The sequence below is a fragment of the Mytilus californianus genome, unplaced genomic scaffold, assembly GCF_021869535.1.
Source record: "Mytilus californianus isolate M0D057914Y unplaced genomic scaffold, xbMytCali1.0.p SCAF_13, whole genome shotgun sequence".
Lineage (NCBI taxonomy): Eukaryota > Metazoa > Mollusca > Bivalvia > Mytilida > Mytilidae > Mytilus > Mytilus californianus.
Window position 1 is genome coordinate 25,761,166 of NW_026262615.1, and position 11,428 is coordinate 25,772,593.

An 11,428-nucleotide genomic window follows, 5' to 3' on the forward strand; every position below is an offset into this window, starting at 1 on the left:
TATTACAGTACTTGTATTCATTTGTTATCTACCTTTGGTATCAAGTTTACACATTGAGGATGATAGTACTGTGGATTTATTTTTGTGGGTAAAAATTTTCATGGATTAAGGAAAAACTACTTTCATAGATATTTGATTTCAAGATTTTGCCAAAGTCTATAGAAAATTTGTACTTTGTGAAACATTTGAATTAGTGGGTCACCTATACCCACGAAATCCCATAAATAATGAATCCACAGTATACAACAATTTTGTAAAAAAAATGCAACACAGCATGATTTTTTTAGTCTTCTTAGGCATAGGTTGATCTGTAAATCAAGTATATTTTCTTATTTATTTTTATTTTAGGTTGTAATAATGTTCATGGTGTTGGGAGTAAGACTTGGATATCTGATACTGTTAACATATTGGTAGGTATTCAAGGTTTTTGTGCCCCAGCCCCTAGTCAAAGGGGATATTTAGTGTTACCCTTGACTGTCCTTCCATTTGTCAGTCCCATTTTCGTTTCCGCACTCTTATCGAGTTTTTCTCATCCAAATTTTATAAAACTTGTACACAATGCTAAAAACCAAAACTTGCAGACAGTTTGAATTTGGGTAGTGAGTCGCTTACTGTTCTAGAGTTATGCCCCTTTATAACTTGGAAAATTGCAAATTGTTTCGTATCAGCACTAGCAGAGACATCAAATGCACACAAAAAGTATTTTCACGTATTATAAGCTTGCTTGAGAGGGGCCATTCGTGTCCTCTGAATAATTTTATAGTATTTAACATCAATTTTATACAGGTTTTAAGTACCAAAAAGTAAATTATACACTTTGATGAAATACAGGTTGATTTTTTTCCATTGCAAATTTTAAACCATGAGTTTATCATTCAGAATACCAAATTTTATTTTACTTGAATTTTTTCTTGTTATCCTAGTACTATTTTAAATTTATTATGATGATCTTTTGTTGTTGAAAAGTTTATAATAAATGACCAACTTTTTATTCCAGGTTAGCATCACACGTTTCCATAGGGGTAGTAATCCGAGCTGTTTTAAGGTGAGAATTTTTTCATCAACCTAAAATTTAATTATGTCATTTTATTGTGAATGCCCCTAGATATCTATATATCTGTCCTAAATATATTTTCAATATAAAACATTGTACCTTTACTTCAGAAGGACATGTAGATATCTTATTTGATAAATGTTGTAAATGAGATATTCAGGGGAGATAACTTAACATTTTATTGTAAGGATAAACCCATTGTTGTTATAAAAAAGATAACAGCTTTTCTTTCAGTCTTGCATTTTTTCATTATAAATTAAATTCCTACATTTCATCATATAGAAAACCATTTTCTGATTGAGTCAATAAAACAACAACCAATCAACAAAAATTTTATGTTTCATTATACGAGTATGAAGAAGCTTCTGATTGTCGAGCCTTCGACTCTTGTCGAAAAAGCGAGACATAGCGATCCTACATTCCGTCGGCGGCGGCGTCCACAAATATTCACTCTGTGCATGGTTAAATTTTTTGAAATTTTAATAACTTTCTTAAACTATCCTGGATTTCTACCAAACTTGGAAAGAAGCTTGTTTATGATCATAAAATAGTATCCAGAAGTAAATTGTGTAAAAAAAAAATTCCATTTTTTCCGTCTTTTACTTATAAATGAACTTAGTTTTTCTTCCAGTTAACATTACATACAGTCTGCAGTTAAAGTTTTTAAAACATTTATTTGATTCATAAACTATTCTGGATTTTTACCAAACTTGGACAGAAGCTACTTACAATCAAAAGATAGTATAGAGAGGAATATTTTTATTAATTTTTTTCCTCATTTTTGTTGATCCTGCGATCAACAGCAAAAGTAGGCGAGACACTGGGTTCCGCTGAACCCTTACGAATTTTTTTGTTCAATATTCAAAAGATTGTTCATTCACAGAGGTAAAATTAGGGAGCAGGGTACCCATCCACATCATGGAGCAATATTTATGGTTAATGCATAAAATTTTAACATGTCCCTCTCCAAAGGTTGCTTAGTTTTGTTTAATCAAAAATTGCTACATTTTTTTTTTTACCCTCAAAGATTATTTTAATATTAAGTATTAACAGTTGAAATATAACTTTATTTCTTTTTCAGTTGAAAGTATTACTGTTGCTGGCTTGTATGGTAAAATCTTCAGACAATAATGCTGCGAACCATCGGATGAACTGTTGCTATATTTTTAGTAGAATCCATAGACAGTTGTATTGTAAGCAGAAGAATGAATTGCTGACAAATTTTGTTTTTATTGCTGTGTATTAAGTTATAAATTTTTTTTTTCATTATTTTTACTTGCATTCAATTATTGTATTGTGATTGATGAAAAATAAAACTGTGAAATTATTCTTATTTGAGGGGTCCAAAGGTATGCCATATGGTTTCACAAAGTACCCATACAACTTACATTAGTTTACATATATTTTTAAAGTTATTTATGTGTAAGTCTTACAAGTGCTTTGTGAAATGAATTTTGCTAGTCAGAAACCAATAAAGTAGAACTTTGATGGCCAAACATTAAAGGGAAAATTAAAAAATCTGCTGTTAAATTAAGTACTGAGTATTTGATGCAATATATAAAATGAAAATTAATGGCTTTCAGTTTTATTTATTGGTATTGTTTATATACATGTATTATAAATACATTATTTAGACTTTAGGCCACTCAAGTAAAAGTAATTACAGTTTTTGGGTTTTTTTTTTTCATTTTTATGTGATTGATTTATATGTTGTTTTTTTTTTGTGTTCATTGTAATTTATATTTTAAGGTTGATTTTTTGAGGATTGTGCTCAACTTCTTAAGAATTAATTACCTCACCCAAGATTAATCAGGAACCTATATTAAAAGTAATTTTTTCTTTGATTTTGATGGTAAAATGGCTGTTTAATGTCCAGTGTCAAATTAAATGCATTTACATGTCATGTGATATGAATATAGACCCTGCTTTGTACTTTACTATCACACTGACTTTTATATTTTAATGTGCTAGTTCACAGGGTAAAAGTCTGCAGAAAGAGGCAACACCACCAGACACATTATTCTGACTCTGAGCTGACCAGTCTATGTTCTTACTACTAAATGCTGCATGCTTAGCAGAGAAGCAGCTAATACCAATTTTCTAGTCTTTGGTTTGACCCAGCTGCGGATCAATTTCCCATGACCTTCTGCACTCGAGGCGAGCATGAAATGGTCAGTTAAAGAAGATTTATCTGTCTGCCTGTCCATCATCATCTCTCATCCACAGCTTATATACTATTGGAAGGTGTTCTTTAAAACTTTCAGATTGTCTTCTGTAACTGATGGCAGTGTGTATTTTATTTTTTTATCATAATAGAATTTAGGGGTTCCTAAAAAATGAATGGACCTTCTAAATATTTTGATTAACTTGGGAAGAAATCTTTTCGTTCAAAAAGTTAATCATGTGAAGGATAGGATGGTTTGAATATTTTATATTGTGTTTTTAATCTTGTTTTTAATAGTTGGATCTCATTATGACAAATTTTCATAACATTAAAAAGAATTTAGAATAAATTTTGCATTAAGACACTAATATATTACCACTGTAGCTTTTAATTAAAACTTTATAAGGTTTTGCTATAACAAGATTTGTGTTTTATTTGGTTTTATATTGTTTTAGTGGATTTTATGTGATTTTACTTGTTTCTATTGTCAAATCTTGTTACACCAAGCCTTTACATGATTTAGTTTGTGAGGAAAATTAATAAATTTTGCTGATAGATGCAATACAAAATATCAATTTACGTAATGAGATCTGACATTTTTATGCTTTTAACTCTTCCTGAAGGATAGAATAGAAAATAAATGAATTTAAATGTTGATGCAGTCCTTGAAGATTGACCAATGAAATTGCAAGCTTCATAGATGTTAGTTCAGAATATGCTGTAACTAAATCTATGATCATAATAGCTATAAACCATCCTATCCATAATTATTCAAGATGTGTAACAAGATGTAAGAAATGAAAAAATCCATTCTTCTATTAGAGAACCATAGATTTAGAAGTGAATAAAAATGGTACACAATGTCGACAGATACTAAAGATCATTTGAAAGTCTAGGAAAAGTCCATTTAATTCTTTAATTGTGGTTTGAAGTTGCAGATGGATGAGCAAACAGATGATAAACTTGTACGACATTTCCTAATGGATAAATCAGACAATGAAATAATAGCTTGGCACTAGTTATCCCCATACTTGGAAAAAGTACTTGTTTCCTTAAATGAAAATATATATCAGTATATATATATATATATATCCTACTTCAATATAGAAATTAAATAAGTTTGCTAAAAAATAGGCTGGAAAATGAAAAAAAAAATGAAAAAATAAAACAGCTTAGGGTTAAATATGAGGAATTAAATGGTTATTTTTTTTCCAAGGTGATCTAATTTGTGGACTGATCAAGATTTTAAGTTTGTCTTAATTACCCAGTAAATTAGTTGAGTACACCTTAAAAATAAATTTATTTCATGTATTTTTCAACCTTTTTTAATTGTAGTTTATACCATAGTTTTCCTTTGTATTAGAGATGTTATATTTTTAAGTCTTTTTAAAAAGTATGAGACAAACTGAGGATTCATCAATTTTGTAAAATCTATATAAAAAAATTTATATGTTTGAAATTAAGTAATGGGAAGACTCACATTTTTATATCAAGCAAAAAAAGTCATTTTGATAGAAACTTATACAAAACTTAATAACTGTATCTCAAACCAGACATCTTTTTTTCTATAACAACCAATCTGAGAAATTGGTCAGATAGAATCCTCAGTACTGTCATTTATTTGTATAATTGTAATATTTACCTAACCTATGATTCAGATGCTTTTCCTCCTTTTAATTATACTGTTAATTTTTAAATGGCAGTGGCGGATCCTGGGAGGGGGGAGGAGATTGTAGAAGGCATATGCTCCCTTTTGTTTGCACAAAAAATCTCATGTTTCTCGCTGTTTATATGATTTTTTAGCATAAAATTGTCCCAAAATTTTTTTCACCTAGCTGTGCTTGGTGAATTATATACAGTTTTACAAAATTTCAACCTCTTTTTGAAAAATCCTGGATCTGCAACTGATTGTGGCCAAAAGCTTAATAGTTACAATTTCTTTGATATTTATGCACACCTGATGAGGAGATTGTGTCTTGTTTCATTTGGGTATTTTGTATCATGATGCATTTTAATGAAATTAATTGGTAAATAAAATTTATTTGAGAAAACCCTTCTTACATCTTATTTGAGTCTGTATGACAAATGAAGGGGGAAGAGGTTTCTGTGGTCATGGGTATGACAGATAATTTATATTCCCATCACTTGGTGTCTTATCATTATCATTCTTTAAATTGTTTGAAATTTTCATGAAACTTCTTGGCTATTTTAAACCAGACTTTACACAAATGATACTTTTGGCATTACTTTACAGCATTATTCATTGGACTTGCGGATAACCTGATTGGCTGGAAATTCTTTTAATAGATCAAGAATGCTTTTAAAAATGATCTAATTTATTGACTTTTCTGTCACATGCAAAACATAGGGATACTGATCTATCCAGACGGTGGAAGAGCTGGGTAATCCATATTTGGTATGCAGATGCCTTATGGTCTGATTTTAGTCTCACCTTGACGAAGTTAAAAAAAGCGAGACATCAGTATGCTATTTCCTGCGTTCAGCAGCGTCAACAATGTATTAGCTTGTGATTAGGTCAGTTTTATGGGGAACTACTAGTGCTAGGTCAATGATATTTGGTATGCAGTTGTATAAGCATTGGCACATCTCATTTCCATGGAGATTGTTTGGTCCTGTACCATCAGTCATGGTTCATTGAAATTATTGCTATTGGCATTTTATAATCAAAATAACAAAAAGGCGAGACATATCTGTGTTAACAATTTATTTTATCTTGCATATGACCATTGCCTTGATTCCATTTTTAATGTTCAATAACCACTTATAAAGTTTATAGTGTTTTTACATGACTTGGACAGTTTTTATGTGTATTAAGGACCACTACATTTGGTATATAGATTGATTGCAAGGTATACTTGTCCTTCTGATGCAGATCCAGGATTTTGAAAAAGATGCGGCCTCCAAACTAGGCAGTGTTAGTAGTGGAACATATAAAAAGTATAATGTAATATGCACTTACCATATATATAGCTCCATTAGGGGACCTGGGCCAATGGTCCACCTCCTAAATCTGCCTCTGGTGGCATCAATTCATGATTCAGTGATTTATGTTTAGTTTTGGGATAAGGTATAAGTTTTTCCCAGGCTTATTCATTAAGTAATTTCTCAACTATATATTCCATGGATAAAATGATTGTAAGGTGAACATGTCTATCTGACCATGACCTTATTTTCATGGAATTTTTTGTCAACATTTAGTTTTTGTGACCCAGTAATATGAATAATAGGTCAACTTTATTTGGTGTACAGAATGATTGTAAGGTGAATATGTTTTTCTGATGAAGTAGACCTGACCTTAATTTGAGTGTATAGAATGATTGTAATTGTGCATTTCCATCTTACAGGGTTTATTTGAAATTAGCATTATTTTCATAGATCATTGATAATGTTTTTTTTTCTGAAATACCTGTATTAAAACCTTGGTCTTAAGGCAGCTGGGGTGTCTAAATGTTGAAGATAATTATATTTTTCTTCTGTAAAAGACTTCTGGGTGAATTTACTTTCCAATTTCAATATAAAAACTGGGGGTCACATCCTTATTTTTTTCGTTAAAATACATTGAAATTAACAAAATCACTTATTTAATATTGGTTGTATTTGGGAATTATATTATTTTCCTTATTGAATTATCAAATAAAAATAGGAGTCACAGGCCTTATTTTCTTGAAATATCCAAAAAACACAAATTGTCCAATCAAATTCAAAATTATTATCTGCCCTTGATTTTAAAAAGATTTTTTTCTGAAAAATTTAAATACACTTAACGAAACTTAATTTTTTAATAGTTTAATCTTTCAATTTCAGATTTAGGTGTTTCTGTTGTATACTGAATGATATTTGGTAAAATATTTTCAAACAAAAAAGTAATTTTGCAACTTGCCCAGAAAGGATGTTCAGAAAAAAGACACCCAATCTATCTACCTTAAACTGTTGAAGACTTTAACATAAAATTCAATCATCATCAGTTACACAGTCAGGACAATTCACTCCCGTTAAAGGCAATTGGGACATTTTTTGTCACATATTTCCTTCCTGAACACCTTTTAAACTTTCTTCAAAGACAACTGGAAAATGATTAACACATGGCTGTATCTGCAAAAAAATGTGGTATTGTTCTCAAAGGGTCCTTAGATATTTTTGTAAAGCCTGTAACAATTTGTTTGTGAAGCTGAAGCATAATGACAGTAAGTTTTAGCTTGAGGTTAATTTATTTAAACATCAATAACTTGTCAAACCTTCTTAAATTGTATGAAACTTTGCCAAACGTTTTTTTTTTTATGATTAAGAGAGAATGTTTGAGGCAAACATTTTCCTCCTTCATTTTACAGTATTTTACTGATAAATGAACTCAGTTCTTTGCAGTTAACGTTTACTTACAGTTTATGATTTACGATTTTTTAACATCAATTACTTTGTTAAACCCTCATGAAATGTTATGGGGCTTGGACAGAATCTTCTTCAAAATCAAGAAATAGTAAAACATTTTTATTTGTATTTTCTGATACATAGACTAAGTTTTTTAAGGGAATATTCATTAGGCTAAAATGCAAATTCAAGTTAATACTGTTAAAATGTTAAGATGAATACCAGGAGCTTTGGGTATTATCTTGTGAACTTTGCCTGCTGTTAACTCTCACTGGTCACGTATGCCAATGGTGTTAATGAGTTATTCCTAGCTTTATATTTTAATTGTAGAAGAAGCCACTTCTAACTTTTTTTAAAAGTTTATGACAACGGCAAACACTTACATAATATGGCATAGGTGTAAATTGCAATTTTTAGCTTATTTAAAAATAATAAATAATGCAGATAGAGCAATTTTTACCCATTTTTGCAGAAACTATCATAGATTCAGAGAAACAGTAAACGGCTATATTTTCAACAAAACATGGTCAGTAGATAAGTCAACAGAGCTGAAATCATCAATCGACCCAGTAGAGGAGTTATTGTCCTTGTAAGATGGTTTTTACCCTATTTAGCTCATCTGGACTAAAACTCCGTTGCGTCTGTCATCCGTCGTTCGGTGTAAACTTTTTCAAAGATCTTCTCTGAGTCTCTGAGATCACTGGAACAATTTCAAAAAAACTTAGGCTGAATGATCCTTAGGGATCAAGTTTGTGTTTTTTTTGTTTTTTTTTTGTCCAAGAAGCATAGCCGCCATATTTAAAAATAGAAACGGACTGAAACAATTCATAGTTTACATGTTAAGTTTGCAATTATGTGAGTTTTAGGGGAACATCGTCATGTAATATTGCTATTTTGTATCATCATTGCCTTCGGCTGCATTTATATACAGGACCGAATAACAAACAGTTTTTTTGGTCACTTGACACTAAGGTCCATGTGAGATTTTTCCATCACTTTGTGTCCGTCGTCCGTAAACTTTTCGTTTAAAATCTTTTCTTCAGAAACTGCTCAATGGATTGAAACCACAATTCGACTGCTTCATCTATAGGATGTCGACTAGTAAGTTTGAAATTTTTGTCCAAGTTGAATTACCAACATGGCCCCCATGACAAAAATTAGAAAGTAGGGGTAACATAGTTTTGGCCTATATCTCTAAACTAAAAATAAAAATGTTCAGCACAAGAAGTTCTATCTACCCTGCAAATTGAAGAAACATCTGTCAGGAGTAATTGCCCCTAAAATGCTGATTTATTACTTTTTTTGCATCTCCTGCCATTGTTATTAAAACTACAGGTATCGTTTTGAATGAAATTGGTGTTAATGAGTTATTCAAAGCTTGCATGCTATGTCGTACGGGTTTCGCTCAATGTAGAAGGCCTTACGATGACCTATAGCTGCTAACTTCTACGTCATTTGGTCTCTGGTGGAGAGTAATCTCATTGGCTATCATACCACATCTTACTTTTATATAGGAACTAGGTTTAAAGTGTAAATAATATAGATAATATATATAAGATCACCCTGAAAGTTTCAAAACAAAAAACTGTCAACCTGTTTTTGAGTTATTGCCCCCTGAAATATACATTTTTCTAATTATTCACATTTTTTTGTTGTTGTTTTGAAATTTTACAGGAGCTAGTTTAAAAGTAAAAAAATAATCAGCAACTCAAAAGTTCTAATTAACAAACTGGCGATTTTTTTAACCATCACGGTGAGCGATACAGGTACATGTATGCCTCTTGTTTATTGGTATTTCCTAGACTAAAACATTTTATATTTTGTACGCGACATGAAATTATAAACGCGTCAATCCCATGGCATTTTTTCTAGTTTCAGAACCTTATTAATTGATGGGTGATTGCTTGGTGTGCAGTTGCAAATATTTAATGCATGTCCAGTATGATAACGAATTAAACAATACAGTATATATAAAAATGAGGAAATGTGGTACATTGTATAATGGCCAAGTATAGGTACAGTAAAGTGGAGAGGGGGAATTTGTTTTGTCACTGGGAAAAAGTAATGTTGATAAAGGTAATGTTGTCTTTCAGATACAAATTAATTCGTTTTGGTCAGAGACGTTCTTTGATGGAAAAATGTAACGCTGAATAACATTTAGATTTTATCAAAGAGAGACAGAGTACCAGAACTTGTTTACCATATTTTATTCCAATGTCAGACAGAAATCCGAGTTTAGAATTTTATTCATTGGAGCAAATTTTGCCTGTACACATGTATAATCCTTTGGATTCAAATCAATATACTTCTGGTTAAAGATATCATTCGATGCAAATTTGGGGAAAAAAAGTAAAAATAAATTTGAAATATTCTGTGAAAAATAATCTTTATAGTTTTTTATACGGTCGTTTACGGGACGTAGTATGGTATAGCGTTGTCCGTCCGTCTGTCCCTTCGTCCGTCTGTCTGTCCGTCCGTCCGTCGTCAACATGTCGGACAATAACTCAAAAACGCTTCAACCAATTTACATGAGACTTTGGTGAATTGTTTATATCTCTTAACGTGAGATCATTTTTCTAAATTTTCGATTTTACGTTTCCGAGTTGTGGGGTTTTATCCATTAAAAAGGGGGATTTTCCAGTTTTCGGACAATTACTCAAGTATGCTTTGAGCAGTTTACGTGAAACTGTGGTCAATTGTTTATATCTATTGACGTAAGCTCCCTTTTTTATTTCAATAAATTTTAGATTTCACGTTTCCGAGTTATGGGATTTTATTCATAAAAAGGGGAATTTTCCAGTTTTCGGACATTGACTTAAAAGTGCTTTGAACAGATTTCATGAAACTTTGATGACTGGTTTATATCTATTTAAATAACCTCCGTTTAGTTTTTTTTTTATAAATTTCTGATATGACGTTCAGGAGTTATGGCATTTCATTCTTTGAAAAAGCGACGAGCGTCTCATGCGCTCATGGCGCAGCTCTTTATTTTAAATATATAAAGTTTCTGTTTGTATTTTCGATTTATATATATATATATATAAATTGCCTAACAATGTAATTTTAACACACTATTTAGTATGTAAATATTAAAATGGTAAAAATATTTACAATGCGATAAAAAATAAACGCAATATTTCGCTAGACAAACTAGCTTCATCGGGGGTGTATCTATCCAGGTGAAATCGGATGCAGATAAGAAACTTTTGCAGCTCATTGTACATGAATGTTGCTGCCTTGTAAATAATTCAAAGTTTGGATGCATGTAGTTATCATTTATTTAATTACGAAATTTGTGGTTGAAGTTTGATACGTCCATTGGCCAATATTACAGAGATATAAAGGACGATGTTAATTATTCGTTATTCTTCATCTTTTGTGAATCTTTTTTCTCGTCTTTTTCATTAAGCCCATCAGATTCTAAAGTATGGAACTGGTGGATCCAAAAGTTTTCTCTTCTGCATTTATATATGAATTATAAGATTATTTAATATTCTATAATCAATAAAAAAAAAGAAAAAAAGTATTTTTGATATATTGCGTTTCGCTGACGAAACTTAATATACCAAATAATTTGATTAAGTGGGGAAAATTTGAGTAGGTTAATGGTTGTCGATCAATCTTTGCATTTCGTGTCGAGATAAAAAATAAAAACGTCAATTTTTTAAGCATGAACCAAATACTGGCGTAAGAAAAGAACAGAATATTAATGAAAAAAAGCAAAATCCAATGGCGAGAGAATAATGATTTACGGTGAACAAAAATCAAAATTCAACTTGCTCATTTTCGCACGTTTTTTTCTATCCTTCTATTCACGCTCATCC

At 30.9% G+C, this 11,428-nt stretch overlaps 1 long non-coding RNA gene across 1 annotated transcript; it reads left to right on the top strand.

Annotated features, from left to right (window-relative positions):
• Window positions 1-360: 360 nt before the first annotated feature.
• LOC127723425 (uncharacterized) lies at window positions 361-2,299 on the top strand. Its single transcript, XR_007992077.1, has 3 exons — window positions 361-410; window positions 998-1,045; window positions 2,136-2,299. It is a non-coding gene; the product is annotated as an uncharacterized LOC127723425 (long non-coding RNA).
• The last annotated feature ends 9,129 nt before the right edge of the window (window positions 2,300-11,428 follow it).